Below are 16,153 nucleotides of genomic sequence, written 5' to 3'. Positions count from 1 at the left end.
CTTGCATTTGGTATAGCGACTTTCATGTCAGAAGGATGTCCCAAAGCGCTTCCAGGATATTCAATAAAGTGCAGGGGCGTGAGTTTTGTGATCGATCAGCACCTGGAAGGGTGGCTGAAGCCAGGATGCTGAACTCATTTAAGAAACAGCGTGATGCCATGATGAGAATCTGATTCGAATCTCTCTTGTGATCCCTTGAAGTGGCACAGAGATTTTGTGAGTTCCATGTGATGGGTGCACAGTGACACACACTTCCACTGAAGTGCTAGTGATTTGCCAATAGATTTGACCGCAACCAAATGTAAACTAATGAAGAAGCACTGAACACCCAGGTCTTTTGCAATGCAATTACAGCATTACCTATGCAAAACAGCTTGCCTCATCTCCAACTGCCTGAACTGGGAAAACCAGTCTAAAGTTGATGAGCAATTTGGATGACGCTCATGTAAGGTGCCCCTCCTGTTCAGCCGACAAAATGGAAAAGGAACGAGGAAAAAGCCTAGATTCAGCAACCCAGCAGAATAATAAGTCAGCCCAAACCAAGGAAATGGATTTGCCAAGTTGCGAATAAATATGCTTGTTGCAAAAACGTATACTAATTACACGAGAAATTTTATTTCAACGCAAGTCCTTCACAAATGTCAGCCACGCTCGGTTGGTAGCAATCTCGCCATCTTGTCAAAAGGTCATGGGATCGAGCCCCACACAGGGCGCTCTGAGCTGACAGTCTTGGTTTACAACTCCAATGCAGTTACTTCAACTCAAAAAAAATTCCCCAACCTAAAGAAATCCAGGTGTAAAATACGACCCACAGGGAAGAGTTTCGCCTACGAAATACACAGTCAATCAACATTATAGTATATTTTGTGAAGCGCTTGGAGACAGCTCAAGGGTGTGATAAGGCACTATTTCAAATGCAAGGATTATTATTATTATTAACAAGAGATTTCATCTTTCTCTTGCAGGGCTCCGTCGTGCTTTGTCCTGGCCCGTTGATTGGCAGGTAAGCTTCTTTATTCATGATCTCAAGGCAAGAGTGCAAAAGGGTAATTAAGGGGCAGCATCTTAAAAACAATTTACACCCAGCAAAAGCTTAATCTGCTGTAAATTCCACCCCCCTCCCCCGAATCATGTCAGAATCACTGCAATAAACTCGTTCAAAGCATGACTGAGAGGGAGGTGCCGGGCAGTGATGTGTGCGTTGCTGCTATCTGGACTGTACTCCGTCGAGAATAAGCGATGTGAGTGGCTGACAAAGATTAATGATGAAATCTTTCAACGTTCCAATAAACACGTTTGTACAATATCAAACTGCCCGCATATCTCCTGTTGCAAAAGATTCCTTCGCTCAAAGTCACCCGTGCCATACTACCATACGGCACAACGTCAACATTTCCACAAAGCATCTCATGTTGGGCTGTCTCAATGAGCTGTAGCAAGAGAGACAAAGACGCACACACTCATAATAATATTCTTTGCATTTGATATTGCGCCTTATCACGTCATTGACATCTCAAAGCGCTTCACAGAATATGTTGTAAAGTGGATTGAATGTGTATTTTGTGGGGGCTACTTGGCAGCCAATTGCACACAGCAATGTCCCACAAACGGTCGTGGAACGAGCGACCACATTTTTTTCCCGGGGGGCGGAGTGGAGGTGCGAGGAGGATTATTACCTGACGGCAATCGACTGACAACCGGGTTCCTGTTTACTGGTAGGTAAAGGCGTGTAGAGATCTGAACTCCTGCTCGGTTCAAAGGGCAAATGTTCAAAGTATTTTTTGAAACATCAACTCATTTGGGCTGAAGAAAGAAAAACTTCAAAGCGTAGTGATAGGGAAGTGAAAATGTCACACCTGCCTGAAACAGGGTGTCATCTAATGCACTAATTATTCCAGCAGCATCTGGTAATTAAACGAAAAACAATTATTTCGGGGAAACTTCTCCCAGTGCGATGGTTTTCTGATGCTGTTAGCATTCAAATTAAAGTTTCCAATTAAGATTTCGAGTACAGGTACAAGGTGGAAATATGCAAACACTCCTTAAAGAGCCATTTCTCATTTTGCGTTTCTCGCACAAAATACATACACAGCCAATCCCACTTTACAATAGATTCTGTGAAACACTTTGGACATCTCAATGACGTGTAAGGCGCTATATCAAATAATAATCCTTGCATTTGATACAGCGCCTTATCAGGTCGTTGAGACTTCTCAAAGCGCTTCGCAGAATACACTGTAAAGTGAATAGACTGTATTTTGTGGGCGAAATGCAGAAGCCAAATTGAGGATTGAGTGACCAAATCATCATTATTTTTTTAAAAAGAGGGATTATTTTCACCGGAAAGCGATCCACCAATTGACTAACAACCAGGTTCCCACTCATCAAATCATATCATAGAATCATACAGCACAGAAGGAGGCCATTCGGCCCATTGTGTCTGTGCCGGCTCTTTGAAAAGAGCTCTCCAAAGCAATCCCACTCCCCCGTTCTCTCCCCATAGCCCTGCAAACTTGTCCTCCCCAAATAATTATCTACATCACCCTTAAAAGTTGTTATCGAATCGGCTTCCACTGCCCTTTCAGGCAAAGCATTCATCCGCTGTATGAAAACATTTCTCCTCACCTCCCCTCTGTTTCTTTTAACAACTATTTTAAATCAATGTCCTCGGGTTACCGACCCACCCGCCAGTGGAAATAGTTTCTCCTTGTTCACCCTATTGAATCCCCTCATAATTTTGAAAACTTCTATTAAGTCTCTTAAACTTCTCTGCTCCAAGGAGAATAATCCCGGCTTCTCTCGCCTCTCCTCATAACTGAAGTCCCTCATTCCTGGTACCATCCTGGTAAATCTCCTTTACACCCTCTCCAATGCCTTGACATCCTCCCTAAAGTGTGGTGCCCAGAACTGAACACAGTCTCTCGTTGAGGCCTAACCAGTGTTTCATAAAGGTTCATCATAACTTCCTGACTTTTGTATTCTATGCCCCTATTTATAAAGCCGAGTATCCCGTATGCTTTTTTTAACAGCTTTATCTCCCTGTCCTGCCACCTTCAAAGATTTAAATATATGACCCCCCAGGTCTCTCTGTTCCTTCACCCCCTTTAAGATTGTACCATCAGCTTATATCGCCTCTCCGCATTCTTCTTCCTAAAATCCATCACTTTGCATTTCTCCCCATTAAACTTCATCTGCCACGTGTCTGCCCATTTTACCAGTCTGTCTATGTTCTCTTGCAGTCTGCTACTATCCTCCTCACCGTTTACTACTTTTCCTAGCTTAGCATCATCTGTAAACTTGGAAATTGTACTCCCTATACCCAAGTCCAGGTCATTTATATAGACCAAAAACAGCAGCGGTCCTAATACTGACCACTGCTGCTTATTAACCATTAATCCTAAATGCAAGGATTATTATTATTTCCAGGTGCCGTTCTGTGGGAATGAAAGCGCGGGGCGGGGGGTGAGGGGGAACAAACATTCAAGAAGAGTCGCGGTAGCAGGGACCTGGTGTAATCAGGGCTATTCAGATGGCACCGGTCGACACTGATTGATGCCAGAGAATCATTATAGAATGCAAATTCTGAAACAAGGACAAAGGGAAAAAGGAGACGTGTTAAGATGATACCAGAGTCTATCAAACTATAACCAGAGCAAAGCAGACTACGCAATATCTTTGGATTCCCACAAGAAATCAACAAGAGGGGATTCCACCGACTGCCTTCCTGTGACATTCGAGCACCAATTCCAGAGCTCCCAGAACACAATAAGTTGTCATCCTTTTGTCAGCGAGGCAAAAAAAAAGTTTCATAACAAGTCTCCTGATGTGAATCGCACTTCTTGCTGGGATACTGTCAGCACAGTCACATTGCGTGCCCGGCTGTTTTGCATTGCAACAAGCCGTGTGTTTTAGGTTAAAACAGACTCGGTGAGGGACTATCAATAAACGCGTGCTGCAAACAGCTCAGCCACTACACCCCGAAGCTCTGGAACGCCCTCACTCAAACCCTCCGCCTTGCCCCCTCCTTCCCTGCTTTCAAATCCTAAAGACCTTCCTTTTTAATCGTGCTTTCGGTGATCCCACCCCCCCTTCCCTCTCCCCCCCACCCCTTCCCTCTCCCCCTGGCTTGGGGTCAGACTCCGCCACCGTCAGAAGCTCCGGGAGGCTACCCCGCGCAATATAAATGCAAGTTGTTGCTGTTGTTGCTGCTACAGCCCAAGGAAAACAAACAACCGCCCGGCGACTGCACTCAGTTCGGGAAATGTAATTACATTCGATATTTAAGGTCACTGCGGCTGGCACTTGTCATTTTCAAGCAAGTAACCACAGTCATGAGCATGAAGGCCCATCACCCCAGTCCTCCCCAGGCTCCATCATCTTCCTATCTCCCATAGGATAGACTTCAAGGCTTTAAGATCCTTAACCCTCATCCATAAATCTCTTCACACCCCAGCACCTCACCGTTTGCCTACAAAACACATCGTCGCTCTATGTTTACAGTAAATCTTGTGAAAGGCTTTAGGACGCTATCCCAACATGAGAGGCGCTGAATCAAACTCGAGGATGATTACCATTTGGTCTGAATTGGTCACTCCCATTCGCTGCTTGTTTTTTAAAAAAATACTGTTTTATTTGGTTCTCTAACATTTTCCAGTTCTCACCATGCTAATTCCCAAACCTACCCCCGAGTCTAATGACACTCATCACTTCCGTAGCTCAGTTAAAAATCAGATGAAGCATCAAGATCTCAAGACAGCGACACGATGGATGACACCATAATATTAATTCCCCTGAGTCCTAATGATGCCGACAGGATATAATATACGTGCAGTTAAAGCAGTGCATCGCATCTCACATACTAATGTAGTTGCATCCCCAGTCTTGCTCCTCCTTCCACTGCTTCCACCTAAATGGCTCGTGCTCATTCCAGGCAGAGAAATATTACACAGTTTGGCACTTTCAACTCCCCCATTGCACTAACCTGCGAGCCACGATTCGGTTATAAATTGATCTGCGAAATGAGATTGCACGACTCACTCGAAATAACCCTGACTGCTGAGAATCAATTGCTGAAGGAGTAAGCGAAGATACAAGGAGAACGAGAAACATTCTGTGGCGATCCAAGTGTCCCCCTGACCACAAATTTCCGTTCCCAACATGGACGGATCTGCATTTATGGCTCATGAATCACGGCTTCTTTGCTAGAATTTGTCTTCAAATCCCTTCATGCCCTGGCACCTCCCTACCTCTCCGACCTGCTTACTCCCCAACCTACTACCCGCTGCCTCCGTTCGGCTGGCCTCCTGCATGTCCTCCGTTTCACCATTGGTGGCCGCACTTACTCCCTGAAACACTTCCACTATCCACAGGCTTGCCTCCCTTCAGGTTGCGCCTGAAGACCTTCCTCTTCGACCGTGCCTAGAGTCACCCCCAACACACCGGTTTGGCAGCATGCTCCGCCACTGTCAAGCACTCTGGGGCTCTACTCTGTGTGAGGGGTGCTATGCAGTTATTGTTGTTTGTGTGGAAAATGAACAATTCCCTCCGGCCAATTTATTGTAATTTGAAAATTAGTTTCAAGTAGAACAGAGAAGATACAGCACAGAAGCCATTTCCTTTTTATTGGCAGGTTTTACCGGCAATTTAAGGGAGAAGAAAAATGATCCAACAAGTACGAAACATTACTGGCGAGAAATTCCAACTGGGGTCTAGACTCTTGAGTTTCTCCTGGTTTCCTGACCCAACACACCCCCAAATAAAATTGGTCACTCACTCCATAGGAGTGTTTGTGGGAATTTGCTATGTGCAAAATTGGCTGCTGCGTCAGCTCACAAAATATGCAATCACTTTACAGCATATCCCGTGAAGCGCTTTGAGATGCATCGACGACGTGATAAGCCGCTATATCAATACGCGAGGATTATCAGGATTACTATTTCAACGTGTCTCAAATTTTGCAAAATCCTGAAATGAAGATTAATTTCCTTAATCACCCTTAATTCTGAAGTAGTTTTCTGTACGTTCTGTTCAGAAAACCTGCTTGAAAGGTAAGGCCAAATTCAGAATTCTAAAATGCTGCGTAAATAAAGAGTAAATTTTAGCCCCCCTGCACCCCCTCCCCATTGGACAGAAATCCTACTCCTTTGAGATTCCAAAAAAATGTCCCGAAAGCAAAAGTGAGTTTGCCTGCAAGTTCCACATCCTCTCATTTTGATTCGCATCTCCTTCAGGTCAGCCTGGCTGAGTTAGCTTGAACCTGCATTAAACAGTTTAAAATTCCAAAGGAAATATTTGGCAATAAAATCAATTGTCGTTGTGAATTTCCACCTTGTAGCCAGGACTCTTTCCTCTCTCCGATTCCCTACCCCCACCCCCACCCCCAAACCTCCCAGCCCCTTGTCTTGGAACCGAGGGAGCATTCCACACCGAGCGTCTGAGTCTTTTTCCACTACGTCTCTTGTTTATCGCTGAGAAAATGCTGGAATGTGCACAAAAACACAGAACAAAAGTAGGAGATTTACTGCTGCATTCCTCTTTTTGCCGCAGTAATGTAATTACACAAAACATGCCTCTCGATTGCTATTATCTGATCTACTCCACGGCTCGTTAGTCTCGACAGGAAAAAGCAATCGCTCTGATATCAGTTCCTACAGAGCAGTATAACTGAACCATGGGTGCTTAAGCATCAATTCTGGTCAAACAGTCGGAGGTGCTGTTCTTTGGAAATGACATTAAACTGAGGTCCCGTCTGCCTGTTGCTTTGAAAGATCTTTGGCCGCTATTCGAAAAGAGGAGGAGGTTTCTCCCGGTGCGCTTGCCTACGATTCCCCCAGAAAAAAAATTGGTACTTCGCTTCATGGTTGTTTTGGGGGGGGGGGTGGGATACTACTGTGTGCAAATTGGCTGCCAACGTTCACCAACAAAATACAGCCAGTGTACTTTACCATAAATCCTGTGAAGCTCTTTGAGCGGTCCTCCTGATGTGAAAGACGTTCTCTCTCTCTCTCTCTATATATATATATATCACAATGCAAGGTTTATTGTGTAAGGTCTTGGGTCGAGGGAGAGGAAAAAGATCTTCTAGTAGTATTAGAGCAATTCGATTTCCTCTGAGCACAGAATCTGGACCAAAAGCATTGAATGAAATGTTAATGTCTTTCTGCCACAATGCTGAGCACTCACATTGTGAGGCACTCTGCTTACATTTCAAGCCGGCCTTTGTCACTCCACGCTCCCAGCACGCCTAAACGGGGATGGAAACAAATAGCGAATGGGTGAACAGAACAAATGGAACTGTCACAGGCTAAGTCAGGGTGAATCAGAATCGATGCAGTGTTTACCAGGGTTTAAACCGTAAAATTGGCCTTGATAATAATACTTGCATTTGATACAGCGCCTTTCATGTTAGGAGGAAGTCTCACAGCGCTTCACAAGATATACTGTGAAGTGTAGTGACTGTATATGCAGGCGTAAGCAGCAGCCAATTTGTGCACAGCAACGTGCCTACAGCCATGAAGTGAATGATCAATTTTTTTTCTGGGGGGGATTGTTGGCCGGGACATCGGAGCAAACTCCCCTCTCTTTTCAAATAGCGCCACGGGGAACTTTCACATCCACCTGAACTGGCAGGTGGGGAGTTCGGTTCAAGGTCTCGTCCAAAGGACGGCACCTCTGATGATGCAGCACTTTCCCCAGCATTGCATTGGAGAGCCGGCCTAGTCTGCGCGTTCAAAGTCCTGAGCCGGGTTTCGATTCATTGATTTTAATCATGATCTTCGCATTTTAAGAGTGAATGCACTCAAGCAGCTTATGTGCTGCCAACCATAGCCACCCACACACCTCCTACTGGTGCATTGCTGTTAAAGGGCACCAATATGGTGAGAGGACTGATGGCATTCTGAAACCCAGACACAAAGAAGTTGTGACACAGAGAGAATAACATAACCATACAGTACCTGAAAGTGCGTTCGTGTATAAAATATTTAAACGCCACATTCGTCATACAGTAAAAAGCATTCTCAAATTCCTACAGCACGTGTCCTAGTGTAAAGTCTTCTCATTTAAAACGGATTCCAACGTCAGCCTGGCTCAGTTGGTAGCACTGTATCCTTTGGGTGAGATGCAAAACCGAGGTCCCATCTGCACGTTGAGGTGGACTCTAAGGATCCCGCAGGAACTATTCAAAAAGAGAAGCAAGTTTCTCTCCTGGTGTCTTGGCCAACAAACCCCTTGGTGGGACTTGCTGCTGTGCGTATAGTATTGCCACGTTTGCTTACAAATATAGTCACTACACTTGACAGTGAAGCTCTTACCGAGATGTTTGGACATTATAGTCATGATATCAAATCCAAAATGATTTAATTTCACATTCTAATCCGATTTCTCCTTCCTTTTATCTCTCCTCTTCTGCTGTTAGTGAGCCAAGTGGGGTCTGATTGCCCACGTCACCATTAGTTCTCAGTCCCTCAACCCATCTCTATCTGCGAGCCTGGGTTTGGAGTAACCCATTTGACACTGCGGTGCTTCGGTTTCTATGTGCAGTTTAATACTGGAAAGTCCAGACCCCAGATTATATAAAGTCTAAAGCAGCCAGTCAGTCTACAGAGACATCAGAGCAGCAGGGAGACATACTGAGAGCCTTTGGAGGCTTGAATCATCATGATGTGAACTGGCAGTCCTCCATTGTTAAACCACACAGCACTCTTCCTGCTCGGACCACCTGCATACTGTAGAACAGCAAACACTATATTGGGTCAAAGCTGGCTGCATATACACTTTACATTTATGCAGCACTTTTCATGTGGGGGAAGGATGTCAATAAGGTCTTTAACATAGGTGTCTGGGCACCCGAGCCCATTCACCTAAGTTAAAGTGGGGGTTAGGTTCTTGACAGGACCAATGTGATATTCTGGCTGAACAGAGAGAACCGAATGGTGGTCTGGGATGATCCCATTCTCTACCCCCACATTCACACTTCTATAATAATAATAATAATCCTTGCATTTGATATAGCGCTTTTCACGTCGGGAGGACGTCCCAGTGCGATGGTTTTCTGATGCTGTTAGCATTCAAATTAAAGTTTCCAATTAAGATTTTGAGTACAGGTACAAGGTGGAAATATGCAAACACTCCTTAAAGAGCCATTTCTCATTTTGAGTTTCTCGCACAAAATACATACACAGCCAATCCCACTTTATAATAGATTCTGTGAAACACTTTGGACATCTCAATGACGTGTAAGGCGCTATATCAAATAATAATCCTTGCATTTGATACAGCGCCTTATCAGGTCATTGAGACTTCTCAAAGCGCTTCACAGAATACACTGTAAAGTGAATTGACTATATTTGTGGGCGAACGCGGCAGCCAATTGCGCACAGCAATGTCCCACAAACAGTCGTAGATTGAAAATGACCAATTTGTTATTGTCTTTGGTTTTGGAGGGACTATTATTATTAGGCTCTGTGTGGAGTAAGGAAACTTGCCCAAGGTTTCGCCCTCTGCCTGGAATTGAACTCAGGTCTCTCACTTGCAAAGCGAGTGCTCTAACCACTGAGCTACAGGACTCCACTTCTAGCAAATTGACAAAATCACCTCCCCCCCCCGCCTCCCAGCACACACACACTAAATATCTAAAATGGAAAAATCGGAAATCACAGTATCATTTCCTTCACTCCAACATATACCTTTCCTGCCATCTTTCTCCTCTCCCCCATCACATCCAAAGCCTCTTTGGCAAAAGTCCAGTGAGATCTTAACACAGCCTTGTATATTACACTTCATATTTCTCAATTGCTAAATAAATTGCTTGTTGCTGCCTAATTTTTTTTTAAAAAAAACAGCTGCGTTGGCCTGCCCTGCGCTCTTACACATTGGGAGACTGTCCCTTGTAGGCTCTTCTTTGTACCTCAGAATTAAGTTCAACTTTAAAAACAAACCCACAAGAGTGGCACATTGCCCAGATCTAACCAGACATGAACAAGCAAATCATTCCCTCCACTAAACCAACAGAGATCGATTTTTTGAAGGAAACGGTTCGGCAGACAAAGAAATGCCATCGTCAATGGTGTCTCTGATGCCATGTCCCACTCTTCAATAAAAATAATCCTTAAGAGACATCACAGCACTTACTGATTTACAGCAAATCCACCCAGCATTTCACGAGTACAGAGATCCTCAGTGTTTTGTCACTGAGAGCTTCATAACCAGTTGGCTCCAGCTAGTTCGAGTTTACTTCCTTGTAGAAATAATTTGTTTTTCTCTTGGAATCAAAGGCAAGGGGGCGGTAGGCCACAAGCAGCTCCGAGTGGAAAAATGCATTACCTATTTTTCATGTTATCCTATCGTCTAAAATTGCGGTGAAACCAGCGACAGAGAGAGGATTTTTTTTTGGTAGGGCAGGGAACTGAATGATCCAATTTTATTTGAGGTTGTTGGCCAGGACACCGGGAGAAACTCCTTTCTCTCTTCTTGAATAATGCCGTGGGATATTTAACATGTACCTGAACAGTCACAGGTGGGGCTGCTCTGTTTAGTGTCTCATTCACAGGGCTACACCTTCCCTGACACTGTGTTAGGATGCCAGCATTCCACCTTTCACACAGCAATAACATCTCGAAATTCTTCACAGTGTCAGTTGTGGGAATCTGAGCAAGGTGGGGGTGGGAGAACAAAAGGGAGGTTACTGAAAGCCTGGTTCAAGAGAGATTTTACAGGCACCAATTTCAAGGCAATGCTCCAAATCAGTAAATGCAACTCACCTGCAATTATTAAGGCCATTACAGAGCCTGGTAAGTGCGAATGCCTCACAGCCTTCAGTTAATGCTCTGTATTTTTAGCAAAGCCAGGAATGAGAGCACTTTTAAACTTGACTGGATTACAGAAAAGAAGAAGCACTTAGGCGCTGAATAATAGAAGCTTTGGGTATCTGATGGTTGCTGCTCTCAATTTCTTTTTGAACCCTGAAAGATCTGAATAAATTAAGAGTTTGGCATGGCGAGAGGATACTCCAGTCCCACAGTTTTAGGATGTAGGAACAAACCGAAAACTAAATGACTGAATTTTTTTAGAAAAAACACAGGAAAATCTCTTCATAGAACTTACATGTATCACAGTTGAAGAATAGGAGACTGATGAGCTCAGAATTACTGACAAGAATGAATCAGTGATGGAGATAACCCTCCATTTGCCTGAGCAATTGCGGAATTATTATTACCTGCCCTGGGACATGCACGTCAAGTTGAAATAACATAAGTGAGGAACAGTAGGCTCCTTTGTGAGTTGCGGAGGCAGCAGTTTGTGTGGCTGAATTGTTCCTGTGTCTTGTGCTGTCAGGCGCACTGGATGACTAAGCTATCACTAAGAGAGATGTGACAGCCTGGTTCAATCTCGCCTCTCGGGTCAGAAGGTTGGGACCTTAAACTAAAATGCCACTCCAGTGCAGTGTTAGGTGGATCTCTTGTCAGAAGAATTGTCCTTCAGATGAGACATCAAATCGGTGTCCTATCTGCCTGATCAGGTGGACGTTTAAAGATCCTGTGGCGCTATTCGAAATAGAGAATGGAGTTTCCCCTGGTGTCATCGCCAACAATCCCCCAGACAAAATTGGTCCCTCACTTCATGGCTCTTTGTGGGATATTGTCGAGTAAAAGTTGGCTGTCCCATTCGCCATAAAATACACACGGTAAATATCCTGTGACGAGCTTTGAAGGAAGAGCAAATTCACCAACAGGATTGGCATATCAACCGCAGTTCCACGCATGTCTGCATTTAGAGAAATCATAAGGCCTTCTTGTTGAAATGTGGCAACTTGTCCAGCTCTTCTCAGTGAGAGTCACTCGGCTGAGTTAAAACTCGCTTCTAATACTCGGACGATAACATATGTGAACGTGGTTATGAAAGACCCGTTTGCTTAAAAGCTTCCGAAAATATAAAACGGATACAAAGGAAGCTCCACTTTGGGCTGAACAGCACTGCGAATAGCGTTGAGTATCCGAGGCAATATGCATAAAAAGGTCGCCGACTTTTCAAATATTATTTCGCGACCTGCCCCGAATAGGTTTTGTTATTTACTCTCTAATCACCTGTCAAGCAATCTCACTGCTCAACTCAATGTTATCCAAAAATGCCGCCAATCTTCCGAGTCACGGTCAGAGTTGGCTTACTTACTCTTTCGCCTACAATCCGCAAACTTTCTTGCCACAATAGCAGGAGTACACCTCTAGCATAAGCCCCTCACCTACCTACAAGTACATAGTCTTTACACCTAAGAACAACAACTTGCATTTATATAGCGTCCCTCACACAGGGTAGCTTCCCAGAGCGCTTAACAGGAAAACCGCATGAAGCGCTTTGGCTTTGAGATGTTTCTACGACGCAATGTGGGACTACATAAATACAAGTATTATGTTAATAGATATTAAATACATGCATACACACACACGCCCTTAACGCTTGGCTAGTGAATCTAGCACTGCAATATCATTTCTGGTTTAATGCCAGCTGAAGAGCTTGACTGAATTCCAAGCTTTGCTAAGACACCAACAGGTATTCATATCCTCTGCACTATCCGATGAATATGTAAACTGATAAAAGTTGAAGAACAATGCAGATGATTTACTCGATGCCCTATACCTTCGAGATATACAGTGCATCACAATCAGCAATGCCATTATAAATCAGGTCATAAACATTGTTCTAATCTGAACAATCGCAGCCCAAACCTGTCCAAACATGGGCCCTGAAGAATTGGCCAAGCAAAAATGTAAAGGGTTAGGTATCTCTCTATTTGCTATGAACAGGAAAGATCCCGCATATACAGTCACTGAACTTGACAGCAATTACCCGTGAAGTGCTTTTGAAATATTTGACATTATATAGGCGTTGTATTAAATTAAATTGGCCAATATTACAGAAAAAGGATCACCTTTATTATATATTTAGATATACCCCGCTAACCTTTATTATATATTTATTGCAACCGCCTGAAACTCACTGATGCACACAGAGAGACGAAAGCCAAACAGGCAGCTTGCTGACTCCAGCGGTAAAGGTTAGATTAAATAGTGGGAGGGCGGGACAGCAAAATCAGAAATGTGCACGTTATAAAGAACAAATGTCCAGACGGAAATTAAAGGTAATAAATCTAATCTTGGATTCAGGTGAGATTCATAAAGTTCACATTTATGGCATCTTCTCAAATCCTTGATTAGATTACCTCCCTGTTGCCTCTTATATCAGTTCTCTGCTTGATATGTGGATCGCAAGAGAGGTTCAGATGAAGAAGGCCCTTCGGCCCATCCTTCCAAAATACCCTCCCAACAGTCCTCCCAGCTCTGCATCAAATGCCAAACTGCCTTTGAGAAGTTGACGTGTAATTCAAAGAGAAGGTCCAGTCCAGTTTCAGAAGGTTGTTGGTTCAAGCCCCATATCGGATATGGAAATCATATAGTCTGCAGTGCTGGGCAGGTGTTGCATTGTCGAAGGTGCCATCCTTCAGATGAGTCGTTAAACCAAGGCTCGACTGCCTGTTTAGGTGAGGTTAAAGATCCTTGGTCAACAATCCCCCCAAATAAATAAAACTGGTTTCATGGTTGTTTGTGGGACACTGACACTGTGTGCAGTTGGGCTGCTGAGTTCATCTACAAATACAGTGATTCCACTTCACAGAAAATCCTGCTTTGGAATGTCCTCTCGACATGAAAGACGATATACCAAACGCAAGGATTATTTATATTTATCATATGTATATTTAATACATCTCACAGAACCACACTTTTAATTTTGACACCCACGACAATTATTTAACCCAGTTTCCCACAAGAAAAAAGACTGAAGGTGTGGATTAATCCCTGTCTATTGTCAGAGAACAGGTTAAGGCAACCTCAGTTGACAGAAGCCCATTGAAAGAAATCTTCAATGATTTGTCTGTCCCAGCTGACATTTGAGGCTGCAATCATCCACAAGCAATGACAAATAACCTCTCGCTGAAGCCACGCAGAATCCTTCTGCTGCTCACATTGCATATATCTCCCTTCATCCAATGCATAACCAGGAGTTTGCGAAACATGTCACTCGCTGCCCCATTCCCTGAGGCAAAAGGGAATGAAACACGGGAGGTTTCTTTCCAAAACATTGATTGCTGAGCTGGGGTTATTTCTCAGTTTGCCGCTTATTCACCAGACGTAAGTGACAGAGCACTTTTCAACACCAAACTGGTTTAAATACATTGAAGTCTATTCTGGTATCGATGAGCCATAGACTTGAGGGCATCGCGAGGTCTCAATCCCTTCCTGTATAAAAGGGAATGGCTAATAGGCTTGTTTCTCTGATTCCCGCCAAGGCTATTTCTTCCCAATCTGATGTAGAGTGGGGGACCGGGGGGTGGAAGAGGGAGGAAGGAAAGAGAATTTATCTAAACACTTAAAGCTTACTTCAAACTTAAATACATGTGTATACATTTCAAACAAATATTTGGGACTGAAGAGTTTTGTGGAGGGGGAAATTTGGGGTTCTGGTGTTTGGAGAATGTCAGGATTCATTGCTGTCTTGGATTCTGGACAAGTTAAATAACTTACCAACGAAACACAATTATAATCCAGGTCTTTACTCAGAGGGAGGTGGTTGATTAATACAATCCAAAGTTTTTTTTTAAAAAAAGAGCTGCTTTTCAGGCAGGCCAGGCCACCAATGTCAAGAATCGTCTTTCCGGTTTAACAAAAACAATCTCTGCATTTAATACAGCACCTTTCACGTCAAGAGGCCCACCTCAAAACACTTAACAGGATTTACTGTAAAGTGAAATACTGTGAATTTTGTAGGCGGATGTGGCAACCCAATTTGCGCACAGCAATGTCCCATAAACAGCCAAGAAGTGAATGCCCAAGTGTAAATGTTTTCGCTATCCTCCTTTTGTTTGGGTAAACTCAGTTTTGCTTGGAGTTACTTCTGTATTTTTGGACAAAGGCAGGCAAGAGGCTGAGGTTACAGTGATCTCGGGTACAGTGGTGGGTAAATGCATCCTTGGTGGAATGTTCTGTTCTGCACCATAAAGCCCGCAGTTTTGGACAGCACTGAAAAGACAGCAGTGAAAGAACAGCAGTGTTAAATTTCCGGCCCTTATCAGGAAGCAACAATAAGGGTTTCTTTGGTGCACGCTTCAGCCACAGGTTTGTATTTGTTGCTCCTGTTATCTGACAGCACCATTGCCTGCCTTTCTCTAACAAGCAGAAGCTAAATCTTCCCTTCGCTCAGGAGACGATTCTGGGCGAGCACCTCAATGAGCGATGAGTTGCAGCCCCGGTTGTACAGTGCACGGATTCCCCTCCACACACGTTGGCACAGCTCCTGTGCATCAGACATTTTTGCTTCATTGGGAGTGACTGTATTTTGTAGGCAAATGTGGCAGCCAATTTGTGCACTGCAATGTCCCACAAACAGAAAGACTCGTTTCACCTGGAGGACTATTGGAAGAACCTCTTCGCTGTTCAGGTGCTATGGGGACTTTAACATTTGCTTGTTGACTTTGGTTTACGCCTCAACTGAAGGACAACACTTCTAACATTGCAAAGCTCCCCCAGCACTGAATCAGACAGTCAGCCTGGACTGTGAGCTCAAAGTTCCCGATGTGGGTCTTGAACTCAAAACATTCTGAGACTGCTGTGCGCAACTGGTGTCCGAGTCTGCCCCTTCCCCCCCAAAAAAACACAGTCACTACACTTGACAATAAAATATCTGTGTGGGACTTTAAAGACTATTTGACTTTTAAAGGCACTATACCAAGTGAAAGGATTATTATAATAAAAGCGAAACCGCCAGCAATTATTCCTGTACAACGAGATGCAGTGACTTTCGATTGCTGCATTTGTACTTGCGATCTCGAAGCTAAGCCTTCAACTCTGCCCAGATTCGTGAGAATTTTACAACAGGCAGGAGGAAGTCATTCGTTCATCGTGGCTGGTCACTTCCCTCAAAGTCCTCATTTAAGCCCCACTCATTTGCCCTTTTCCCATAGCCTTTGAGATTTTTTTCCCCCAAAATATTTGTCTAATTCCCTTTTAAAAACTACTGTATTGCAGCTCCATGACTCACTCACCCACTGGATTCCAGGCGACTTATTTATTCTAAGATCACGGGCTTGGAGGAATTAGTGGGA

At 44.0% G+C, this 16,153-nt stretch overlaps 1 protein-coding gene across 5 annotated transcripts in view; it reads right to left on the bottom strand.

Moving 5' to 3' along the window:
• Positions 1 to 16,153, bottom strand: part of LOC121850384 (band 4.1-like protein 1) — a 56,968-nt gene that overhangs the window by 22,999 nt on the left and 17,816 nt on the right. Inside the window, exon 1 of one of the 5 annotated variants that reach the window (XM_042341898.1) lies at positions 10,132 to 10,215. The exons of 2 other annotated variants lie outside the window; for them this stretch is intronic. The gene's annotated coding sequence lies outside the window, so the exon portion shown is untranslated. Of the gene's footprint in view, positions 1 to 7,182; positions 7,244 to 10,131; positions 10,216 to 16,153 lie in introns of those variants that run through there. 2 more of the 5 variants (XM_042341900.1, XM_042341897.1) reach the window with 2 other exon arrangements.

The sequence above is a fragment of the Callorhinchus milii genome, unplaced genomic scaffold (assembly GCF_018977255.1).
Source record: "Callorhinchus milii isolate IMCB2004 unplaced genomic scaffold, IMCB_Cmil_1.0 Scaffold18, whole genome shotgun sequence".
NCBI classification, from domain to species: domain Eukaryota; kingdom Metazoa; phylum Chordata; class Chondrichthyes; order Chimaeriformes; family Callorhinchidae; genus Callorhinchus; species Callorhinchus milii.
This window is presented reverse-complemented; position numbering and strand designations above follow the sequence as displayed.